Below are 11,713 nucleotides of genomic sequence, written 5' to 3'. Positions count from 1 at the left end.
CCTTTGCATCCTTGACTTTCACGAGTGCAATCCCCCTGCAGTTCCTTTAACCAGTAGCTTCTTTCTCCCCATCTGCTGCTCTGATCGGTGCCTGGCCTTTTATACACACAAGAGGCATGTGAACTCGCAAAGAACCCCCCCCTTTTGCCCCCCCACACACTAGCGGTGTGCACCGTCTTCCCGCCCTTTACCCACTAGGATGGACAGCTCACTCGAGGGACCCCGGCGCCCTTTGGCGCGATGGCAAAGTTAATCAGCCCCAAAAAATCATGCGCTTTGTCGAGGCTGGGCAGGTGTGCTTTCTTCCCATATCTACAGTCGAAAATTAGCTATGATGCTTGATGGAGGCCTTTGCATCCTTGACTTTCACGACTGCAATCCCCCTGCAGTTCCTGTAACCAGTAGCTTCTTTCTCCCCATCTGCTGCTCTGATCGGTGCCTGACATTTTATACACGCAAGAGGCTTGTGAAATCGCAAAGAAGCCCCCCGTTTGCCCCCCCACACACTAGCGGTGTGCACCGTCTTCCCGCCCTTTACCCACTATGATGGACAGCTCACTCAAGGGACCCCCTGCGCCCTTCGGCGTGATGGCAAAGTTAATCAGCCCCAAAAAATCGTGTGCTTTGTCGAGGCTGGGCAGGTGTGCTTTCTCCCAATATCTACAGTCGAAAATTAGCTATGATGCTTGATGGAGGCCTTTGCATCCTTGACTTTCACGAGTGCAATCCTCGTGCAGTTCCTGTAACCAGTACCTTCTTTCTCCTCATCTGCTGCTCTGAACTGTGCCTGACCTTTTATACACACAAGAGGCATGTGAACTCGCAAAGAAGCCCCCCCGTATGCCCCCCACACACTAGCGGTATGCACCGTCTTCCTGCCCTTTACAAACTATGATGGACAGCTCACTCGAGTGACCCCAGCGCCCTTCGGTGCGATGGCAAAGTTACACACACATGGTCACTGGAGGCAACTCTTCTGGCCCTACGCAGCTGTAGTGCAGGAAAAGCACTATACATTTACCCAACGAGGTAGCACTTACTGATTAGCCAGTAGAAAGTACTCCAGTTAAGTCTGGTGCAAAATCGCAAAAAAGCCAACGGGTGACTGCTGCGGCCACCCTCATGGTCCGTCAGAGTGCGGGGATCGTCATGAACTGCCCCCTGAGTCTGATGGTCCCCCATTCTGTAGATACCCTCCTTAATAACACCAAGACACAGTACTTCACTAGCGCACGACTAACAGGATATGAACTGACACACTTTGCCAACCACATTAACATCAAAAGATGCACTGTACTAAACCCCACCACATTACTCCCACTGGATTCTCAGGATGCACACTTAGACCCACATGACTGCATATTAAGGACAGAGGAAGAGACGAAGGGACGGGTTGACTTACAGGATACCCCGATAGCAGAACCAGAAGGTACACTGTATGTAGACGGATCAAGTCTCAGAGGGCCTGATGGTAGCATCTCAGCTGCCTACACCCTCACGACATTAGGGCGAGTAGTAGAAACAGCTCAGATTCCGCAATGCTCTGCTCAAGCAGCAGAATTAGTGGCCCTCACTAGAGCTTGTGAGTTAAGCAAAGGGATGACAGTAAATATTTATACTGACAGCCAATATTCCTTCGGGGTGGCCCACAATTTCAGGAGGTTGTGGAAAGAAAGGAATTTCCTTACTTCCCATGGGACCAAAATTCAACATGACCCCCTAATTCACCGACTGTTAGACTTCCTGACACTCCCCAGAAAGGTGGCCATCATAAAATGTAAGGCCCTTAAGAAAGTGACAGATGATGTTGGGAAAGGCAATGCCCTGGATGACCAGACGGCCAGACAAACAGCTCTTAGAAAAAGGGAAGGAATGTATGTAGGAGGTCCCGCTAGGTGGGTGGCAGACAAGGGCATGGTTGAAAACACAGTAAAGAGTGTGATTGATAGTCAGTCCCATACTACTCCTGAGGAACTAAGGGTGTAGAAGGAGCAATTAGCAAAGGAGGGAATTGATGGTTGTTGGGTCCGTACAACTATGGAAATACAATGGATGTTACCTGATAGCCACGTGCTACCAGTAGTTACGATGGCCCATGGTCCTGCTCACATCAGTGCAAAAGGGATATGTAAATTGTTGGAACCTACATGGTACAACTCTAAGATTCCAGCATATGCTGACAAGCTGGTTAGAACATGCATGATTTGCCTAATGTATAACCAGGAAAAGGCACAGTTACTCCTAAGGGAGGATTCTCTCCTCCTACCTTCCCTTTGAAGTCCTCCAAATGGATTACACCCAGATGGACAGATGTAACATTTTGAAATATGTCCTGGTAGTGGTCTGTACCTTCAGCCGATGGGTGGAGGCCTACCCGGTCAAAGACTGCACCGCTATCACTACCGGCAAAGTACTATTAAAGGAGTACCTCCCACGATTCGGTTTGCCCCGCTTGGTCTGGAGTGACAATGGGACACACTTTACAGCCCAAATTATGGAATATGTCTGTACAGCATTGGGTATAAAACAAAAATTTCATGCAGCTAACCACCCCAAGTCAGCAGGTCTAGTGGAGGTGTACAATGGCATCCTAAAAACTAAAATGGCCAAAATAGTAACCGAGACAGGTGTCACTTGGGTTGATGCTTTGCCCTTAGCCCTACTGTCCACAAGAACAACGGCCCACACCAGAATAGGGCTGTCCCCACATGAAATTGTGTTCAGGAGTTCTGCCAATGTATGGGGTGTACTGCAGCCTAAGAAATTGTCTGACGTTGAATACCCTGTATTAACTGATTATCTGTACAGTCTAACTAATACCTTTCATACTCTTTATCACCAGGTGCATGAGGCCATACCTGACAAAAGCGAGGGCCCAGGACACGTTACCCAACCTGGTGACTGGGTCCTGATCTAGAATTTTCAATGGACTAAGATCCTTGAGCGCCGTTGGACACAAACCCGTCAGGTGTTACTAGCCACCCGCACCGCCGTGAAAGTAGAAGGTCGGAAGAATTGGGTGCATTCATCGCACTGTAGGCGTGTGCCCCTGCCCCTCTCCTATGATCAGTAGGTGAGGAAAGGACTAGGAGACTCAGAAACAGAAACAGTCCCGACGTTTGTCCAATTCAGCGATGCTAGACAGCATTCTACATCTACGGAAGCAGAGAGTGACAGCATACTGAAAGGAAGGGAGGAATCCTCCTTTAACTCTGCTCAACACCAAGAACAATTGTTTCCCGACCATACTGTCCCTACTTCCGACCGATACATCTTGCGCCCCCGAGGGAAGGCTTGCCCTTGACTTTGCCAAGTACCTATAGGCTGTAAGGCTGGGATCTTCCCCAAATGAGAGTAGTGCTGGTGTGTCAGACTAAGGTAAGCCATAAGGGCCCTGGGCACCTGCGCCCAGTGAAGCAACCACCAATCACAGACAGCCACTAGAGGTCCTTGGCTTAGCACAATGGCCGCCATCCAAAGCACCCGAATCCAGAAACACGATGTCAGCCTCCGACATAGTAAATGCTTCATGGACACCGTAGTGATGCTGTTTGTCTCCCTCATCCTGTCTATCCTTGGTTGGCTGTTGTTAATCTACCATCCTGTTACCTCACCAACTCCTACCCTGACTCCTACAGAACACCAGTATTACACGTTACCAGCCCACGAGTTACCCCGCCGTGCAGAATTCTACAACAACACCTTCAGCCAAATGTTGCATCATCACCAGCTGATCATGAACACTTCCAACTGCTGGGTGTGTGGACTGATGCCGCTTTCCATGATACACCCTGTCCCATTCTTTCCCTACCCCTTTTCCATCTCAGGGTCTTGTCTTGCGTGGTGGATGTTGATGCAGGAGCCCTACACTGTCAATGGTACTGTCAATTCTGCCCTTGGAAAATTTTGGGATGACTTCTGGAGGAACAGATCTGGCCATGCCAATGCTCCTTTTTGCCCGACCAACTCATCCTCAACACTACTATCACCAGATGAACTCAGTGAGGTGGTAGTATTCAACTCAACTAATCGACAAACATTTTCCAGATTCCGCACACGAAGGATACTGTCTGATGAACGAGACACTGTGAATGTCTTAAATGTGCAAGGCCGTGTCTGCATTCATGGCCTAGGGACTAAGAAAGTTGGTACCAGTACGTGTGATATCACAAAAACTTTAAACTCTACATCTCCTCCAAAGCTGGTGACATCCCCCAACACCTATTTCATCTGTGGTACTGCCACCTACACTTGGCTCCCCCGTAACTGGTCTGGTACCTGCTATCTGGCCTTCCTCCTTCCGCCAACTTATTCCACCCATGGAGGTTACCACCTGTCAACGAAGGGCGCTCTGCGCCGCTCACGTAGGGGCGTCATATAAGCCGAGGAAACCGCAGGCCAGGAGACCGGGGACTCTTTTAAAGGTTTTCTTCCTTTCTAGGGCCCAATGGCCAACAGTCGAGCTGTACGAGGACTGACCTTGGTCCTTGAAGCCACCATCACAGTAACAGCTGGTGCCCTCTCCAACATCACTGCAGAGCTACAGGTGGACCACCTCATAACGCTTCAGAACAGAATGGTCCTAAACATCATCCTTGCTGATCGTGTTGTGTGTGTAAATTGTAAGCATGAGCAAAATTTGCGAATTCGCGATCCGCGAATTGGTGCGAAAACAAACTCGAAATCTGCAAAATTCGCGTATTCGTGCGAATTTGCAAATTTCCTGTTTTTGCCATTTCGTGAGGGTTTTGTACAAGTTCGGGAACGCGAACTTACTTGTGTGGTCGCAATGGTCGCGACCATGTTGTTTCTACGTGTCCAGCCTGTTTGCGACCCTGTGGTTCATCGCGGCCACCCTCCGGTTCATCACTGCCACCCTCTGGTTCACCAATGCCACCCTCTGTATCATCACTGTCCCCCTCTGCTTTATCACAGCACCCTCTGGTTCATCACTGTCCCCCTCTGGTTTATCACAGCACCCTCTGGTTCATCACTGCCACCCTCTGGTTGATCACTGACATCCTCTGGTTAATCCCTGCCACCCTCTGGATCATCACTGACACGCCCTGCTTCACCAGTGCCACCCTCTGGTTCATCACTGCCACCCTCTGGTTGATCACTGCCACCCCCTGGTTCAAGGCTGTGGATTGGGGCAGGGAGGGCTGAATGAAACTAGACACTGCCTGTCCCATGCAGAGTCCAGTTCAAACCGGTGCTGGGGCTCTCCAGCCCCAGCTCTGGCGTGAAACTGGACAAAGGGAAAGGGGTGTAACCACCCCCTTCCTGGGTCCCACCCATAGGAGGGACCTAGCAGGAGATCCAGCCCCTAGATTTGGAATAAAGGTAGGAGCTGTGCCAATGCAAACCAGATCATCCAGACTGAAACTTTGAAATGAAACTCTGGACCCTTCGACATCCCACTCGACGTGGAAGACTGAAGAATCTCCTTTGTGGTCAAGGAGTGGCCACCCTGTGCAAGCAGGCACCATCAGCGCATCAAGACTTTCTTTTCCGTTGCTCCCGCCAGAGCTCGAACAACAAAGATCAACAAGACCCAGACTCCCAGACATCCAACAGCCCGATCCACAGTCCCAGCTGAGAGCCGAGGAGGCGATGAGGGACGTGGGACCGGCCATCTTGAAGAGTCAACAAAGTGCTTCCTGTGCAGCTCCCGAGGCACCCTAGACGCTGTGCTTTGGGGTTTGAGAAGCTCCAGCCCCAAGCAGCCTGTGCTTCAAAGATCACCCCTCCACACTCATCGAATGCTGCGTGGGGCCCTTTTGCACTTTTGCTGCTTGCCGCGTTGTCCGGTTGGTTGCCCGTTTGCTAGTGGCCTCTGTGACAATGATCCATCAAAACTACCCTGCTGGTCTGGTTGCTCCAGACTGGCCCTAGCTCCCCTGAAAAAGAGCCATCGATCTGACCTTCCCGGTCCGATCCAAAAGATATCTTCGAGTCCTGCTTGGGTTGCATTTGCCAAGGTTTGGTGACTCCAATTCGAGAACCGACACCGCCGACAGCAAGAGCCTTTGTGGGACAGCTAGTGTCCACCAGCTGGTCATGTTCGATCCTTCCTGGTCCACGTGGCAATGGAGACAAACTACTCGACAGCACCTGATTGCAACCCGACACTGCCTGGTTCCGTCCTGGTTCCATACTGGTCACTGGCTAGTGACCTAGACTCTGTCCCCTCTGCTTTCAGGTACTCTACATCTTCGATCCACCCTTGGATCCAACCGGACTCTTCTCTCCTGGCCGCCTGCAGCATCTTTACCTCCAGGCTCCATAGAACTCCACGAAGAAACCCGACGCACTTTGGCACCAATGCACCCCCTTCCTGTGGGTGAGGTAACAAGATTACACCGGTGCTCCTATAGTGGTTTACACCTCTAGTGTCCTACTTTTTAGTGGCTAAGTTCTAGTCCAGTCGGAAGACTCCTAAACCTATAACTTTCTGATTTTTACGCACCATTGACTTGTATGGTAAACGCGTTTGCCAATAGACACTGCACCCGCATGCTGTGGGCCTCCTATGTCCTACGGGCCGTGGATGTGACCGGAGTAGGTTACCAGGCGGGCAGTCGCTCGGCATTAATGATTATCCGGGCGTGAAGGTTTCCCCTGCCACGAGCCCAGGGGGATTGTCTCCCTAATTTACTTAATTTCACAGTCCTAACGATTTGGAAGGACAGCACGTGACTTGTGCGGTGCTTAGACTCCCAAACAAGTTGGTGTAGTCTTTTTACTGTCTACTCCCCGAAGATTTGGCGCCATAGTGTGTGCCTCTTCTGAGGCGAGGGTATGTATGGTCCTGAGGAATGCTGAGCTTATGATAGGCTCGTTAGCAGAAACATGTCGACCCTTTTTTAGGACATGTGGTTCAAAGTAACTCAACCACTTATATGTCCGTCTTTCTATCCCGTTTTTAATAGAGTTAGGACTACCCCCACATTAAAATAATTTTTCTATTTGGGTGGCAGTCGATACTCTTTTTAACATGCACTCTCTTGTTCTGTCTACGTAGAATTTCACGTTTTCATACGATGAATCCAATGAAAATAAATGGCAGCCAAATATTTATCTGGTGCCTGAGGGTTCTTCTTTCTTACTAACATTCGTCCTACTTGTTGGATTGTTTTTTCTAAATCTGTGGTGGTGGAGTAAATTTCTACGCTGTCATGGATAGATTGTTTCTTTCTTTTTAGGTACTCTTTCGTTGTTTTGATATACCTCTTATGTCCTAACCTTCATTAGTCCAGTGTAGGCCCAGCGATTCCCTAGGCCCTAGGCCTGTTCATTGTTCGTGACGTGGTACTTATACTACTTTCTTAATATATGGTTTGCGTGGCCACCCTGCCTATCCATAATTGTGCATCTTATTGTATGTTATACTGTGTTCTTTGTTTAACGCTTGTGCTCCTGTGCTCATAAAGAGTCAAGGGGATTATTCCAGAAATAAATACATATATTTTATAATATATAATTTGTGTGTTGTCCTTTCATTTGGGATTTAAAGGATTGCATATGGTAAAACAGCTGGCTTCACATGCCCTCTTGAGTTTAGCCTAAGACTGCTTTTGTCCATGCTACCACTAGGATAGCTGGTCTATAAGGTTGACTTACAACCAATCCCCATAAGGGTCGTTTGGACTGGTGCAAGGTGCTCACTAGAATAGTGATCATCATATACCAGGCCAACTTCTCACACACAGCACCCTCTGGTTCACCACTGCCACCCTCTGGTTGATCACTGCCATCCTCTGGTTCATCCCTGCCACCCTCTAGTTCATCACTGCCACCCTCTGGTTTGCCACTGCCACCCTTAGGATCATCACTGTCCCCCTCTGGTTTATCACAGCACCCTCTGGTTCATCACTGCCAACCTCTGGTTGATCACTGTCATCCTCTGGTTCATCCCTGCCACCCTCTGGATCATCACTGCCACCCCCTGCTTCACCAGTGCCACCCTCTGGTTCATTACTGCCACCCTCTGGTTGATCACTGCCACCCTCTGGATCCTCACTGCCCCCCTCTGGTTTATCACAGCACCCTCTGGTTCACCACTACCACCCTCTTGTTCACCACAGTAGATTATGGGGGGAAAGCAAAGCACACCTTCTCAGCCTCAACTGAGATGAATTAATTTGGGGCTGGTTAATGTGTCACTGAATTTGTGCTTCAAGTCTGGCACCTGCTTCATTAGCTGTAAGACCTTCCTGTTGCAGTTATTTTTTTTACAGGAGCATTGTGCCATACTTGTAACTATTCTCTGACCCTGCTTTGAGGGTCAGAGCAGGGTCAGAGAATAGTTGAAAGTAGGCAACTGAACTCTGGAGGGGCCCCTCAGGAATCACTACAGGGAATGGTTACAAATTAGCTTTAACTTTTGCACCTGCTAAGTGCTTTCAGTTTTCCAAAGTTTGTTTTTCTGCGGGACGCGAAATCGAACTTGCAATCCGCAAATTCGTGCAAATTTGCTGATTTCTCTTTTTTTGCGTGTTCGGGCGGTTTTTCCTTTTTTTTGCGTGTTCTTGAGTTTTTTTGCTTATTTGCGGATCGCTTGCAGCGCACCGACCCCGAGGTTGCCCATGCTGTCGTGTATGGCCGTGGCCATCTTGTTTGCGTGACGTGTTTCCATTTCCGGGCGCTCGTTGCATGCTTGCGTCGTATGCGGCGCACGATTACGTATTCGTGGGCATTTTTGCATGCTCGCAGGGGAAATATCACGCAAACTTACCCATGCGGTCCTCTATGGGCGCGGCCATCTTGTTTTTCATTCACTGCTATGGTTTTGGGCATGCTACCTTTCTATCCACCTTGCATCTTTGAAATCCTATGTTTTTCTGAACTTTTTTTGTTTTTTTTTGCTTATTATCTCTCTCTTCAATTTCCTACATCTATATTTTGTGTTTTATTTTTAACTTTTTGTTACTTTATTACCTACTTTATTTCTTTCGCTCTCTCTCTTATTTTTTTCACACCTATTCTTCTTTCCTTCTTCTTGTGCCCAGGACCATGGCTAAGGGAGGCGACAAGGGAAAGGGGAAGGGCCCAGCACCACGTACCCGACTCCCTTGCGGGCGTTGGAGGGGGGAGGAAGTGCAGCCCAGGGAGATCTTCTCTGTGGTGGAGGTGGCCACCTTGATGGTTTTTGTCCAGGTCCACCTCCCTAAGACCGTGGCAGCAGGTGGGCGGATTGCTTCTGGGTACATCCTCCGGGAGCGTCGCCAGCTGTGGGAGAAGGTGTGCCGGCGCATGTGTAAGGAGTCTGGGGTCCGGCGCACCTACCACCAAGTGACGCACCGGTGGAGTGACATCTTGGACCGGGAGCATGACATGCTCGACCTGCTCGGGGTGGAGATCCCTGGGCTTGGTAAGTAGCTATTTAATAACTACTTTTTTTCCTTCTGCTCTGTTATATTGCTAATCTATTTTTTTTCCTGAAGAGTACGAATGCTGCTGATTAGATTACATTGCAGGTAAATTAATGTTTAAATAGCTTCTGTCATTGCAGGTACTCGCCTGGTTATTGGCGTTGCTACTATGCTTACTTGTTTGCAACTTTTTAGTCATTTGAGAGCATTACTACGTAATGCTAGAGACAGTAGACTCAAGTCTAGTCCTTCTTTGTACTCCTGCTGCTGCCACTTTGAAAAGATAGTGGTGGATTGATACGTTGAGTATATTATTTATTATTTGTTCTATTACATTTGTTAGTGGTCTGCAATCATTATGACAGACTGTGTCTGTCACGCGACGTCTCGTGCTGCTGAGTGATGGCAGTCGTAGTAGAACCTTTTTGTGTTGATGTAGTTAGTGAATTACATAACTTTCCTATTAGACGGTCTGAGAATCCTGCAATACTGTTCTACTATCCTCTTAGTTGATCATATCAGATGCAATTGATGTTGATTCGTTTCCCCGATATAATTTTAGATTAAGTACAAAGAAATCAAATATTTCCCAAAAAACAATCATCCATGTTGTGTTTCTTTATTTCATGATCACCAGCAACTCCCAGGGGCAAGGCGACGGCGGGTACAGAGACTCCGGTTGCAGAAGTTGGACAGGAGCAGTCCCTTGCAGGCTCTTCTGCTGGCCCCAGTAAGTTGTTTTATTGTTATATTAATACTTATACTTCCCTTACTTTTACAGCTCCTATTCATTATAAACTGGTTCCTAATAATTCTATGTTTTACAAAATAGTCTTTGATCTTCTTCTAATGTAGACTACTTTCTACATTCTTATCCTGCCTCTACCATCACTCTCTGTGCTACTACTATTTACAATTATGAGTCGGTCTGTGTAGGTAGCTAAGCTTGCCCATTCGGCAAACGGTGTGAAACAAAACTCTGATACAGCAATAGCTCTAGGCACTGAGTGCAGTCCTCTGGGTTGCCCTTGCTGTCTATTCCAGTCTTCTTAATGTAAGTGCTTTGACATTTTGCAACAACAAAATGTAATTGTTTACACCAAGTAAACGGTAGCATTGTCCTTTTTGATTTGAGAGAAGCACATCCCATACCGCTAGTGTTTCAGGGACTATTCTGCACACAAAGAAGTATGGACAAGATGATAGGTGCAGTTCGACTTTCGACATACCTCAGTCCGAACCGAAGTTGAACCCCCAATACCCTGACCGACTATCTAGAATGTCTGACCAACGATTTTACGACCCAGAAGAACAGAAGAAGACTACCTCTGAGTCCCGGCCTATCTGTGTCACTGAAACATGACTGCCAAGTGCAGTAGTTCAAACCTTTCCGCTCACTCACTCGTAAACAAAAACCACACAGTGTTTGTTAGTTTTAAAGTTTTATTTTCAATTAAGAAATGAAAACACTATTTCTTTATTTTTAATAGCGTAGTATTCTGATAGATAAAAATGACGTTAAAGTTGCAACAACATTCCCATGAATTAAATTAGTATGACTTAAAATTAATAATAGTTAACAGACACATGAAATTATTAGAATAACTGTGCGGGAGCCCCCACCTTCTTTAAAGTACTTAAAGTACTGCTGGTGATGACTTAGTAGTAGTTGGTGAATTGTCTGGCAGAAGGGCAATGGAATCTTCTTTCTGTAATGAGAAAAATGGTGCCCGTTAAGCAGGCATTCATCAGTTGTCATAAGAAAAAGTGTAGCATTTAATGGAATAAGCATATAAAAGGTTAACACCCTCCCCAAAACCGTTACTTTTTTCAATCCCAGTAATAAAAAAAATTGTTATGTAACATTTTCTTCCATTACCAGACAAAATAGGGGGTTGTGTATGGCATCTGAAAATATGACTTGTTTTTCCTAGACGTCACATCATCTGACGCAGCACAGATGACCACCAGTGCCGGGGCCAGCAGTGCGGAGGGGTCCACTAAGGATGCGGCGGTGCCAACAGGAGGAGCTGGGGGGGAAGACTCAGCGGCGGCAGACGGTGGTAAGTTATTATACTCCTTTCTTATTGAAATTTTTTTAAGTAGCCTCGCAAAGGAGTGTATGATGTACTGTACAGTAGTACACAGTACACTAGTATAAGTACACTGTACTGTCTAGAACATTTACTAATTTAGAACTACTTTTTGGGCTATCACGGAGAAGACAGTCAACCTTGACTTTTAATAGCATTAGCGGCGGTACTTCTCTGGTAACCAATGGCCCCCTCTATTTCACTTCAACTCAGCTGGCAAATTTTTATTCTCAAGTCAAGTCATAT

At 47.5% G+C, this 11,713-nt stretch overlaps 1 pseudogene; it reads left to right on the top strand.

The window, feature by feature from the left end:
• Positions 1–3,463: 3,463 nt before the first annotated feature.
• Positions 3,464–11,713, top strand: part of LOC147667200 (uncharacterized) — a 41,494-nt pseudogene continuing 33,244 nt past the window's right edge.

This window comes from Lissotriton vulgaris, unplaced genomic scaffold, assembly GCF_964263255.1.
Source record: "Lissotriton vulgaris unplaced genomic scaffold, aLisVul1.2 SCAFFOLD_982, whole genome shotgun sequence".
NCBI classification, from domain to species: Eukaryota; Metazoa; Chordata; class Amphibia; order Caudata; family Salamandridae; genus Lissotriton; species Lissotriton vulgaris.
Note: the sequence above shows the minus strand (reverse complement) of the source record. Positions and strands in the feature narration are given on the sequence as shown.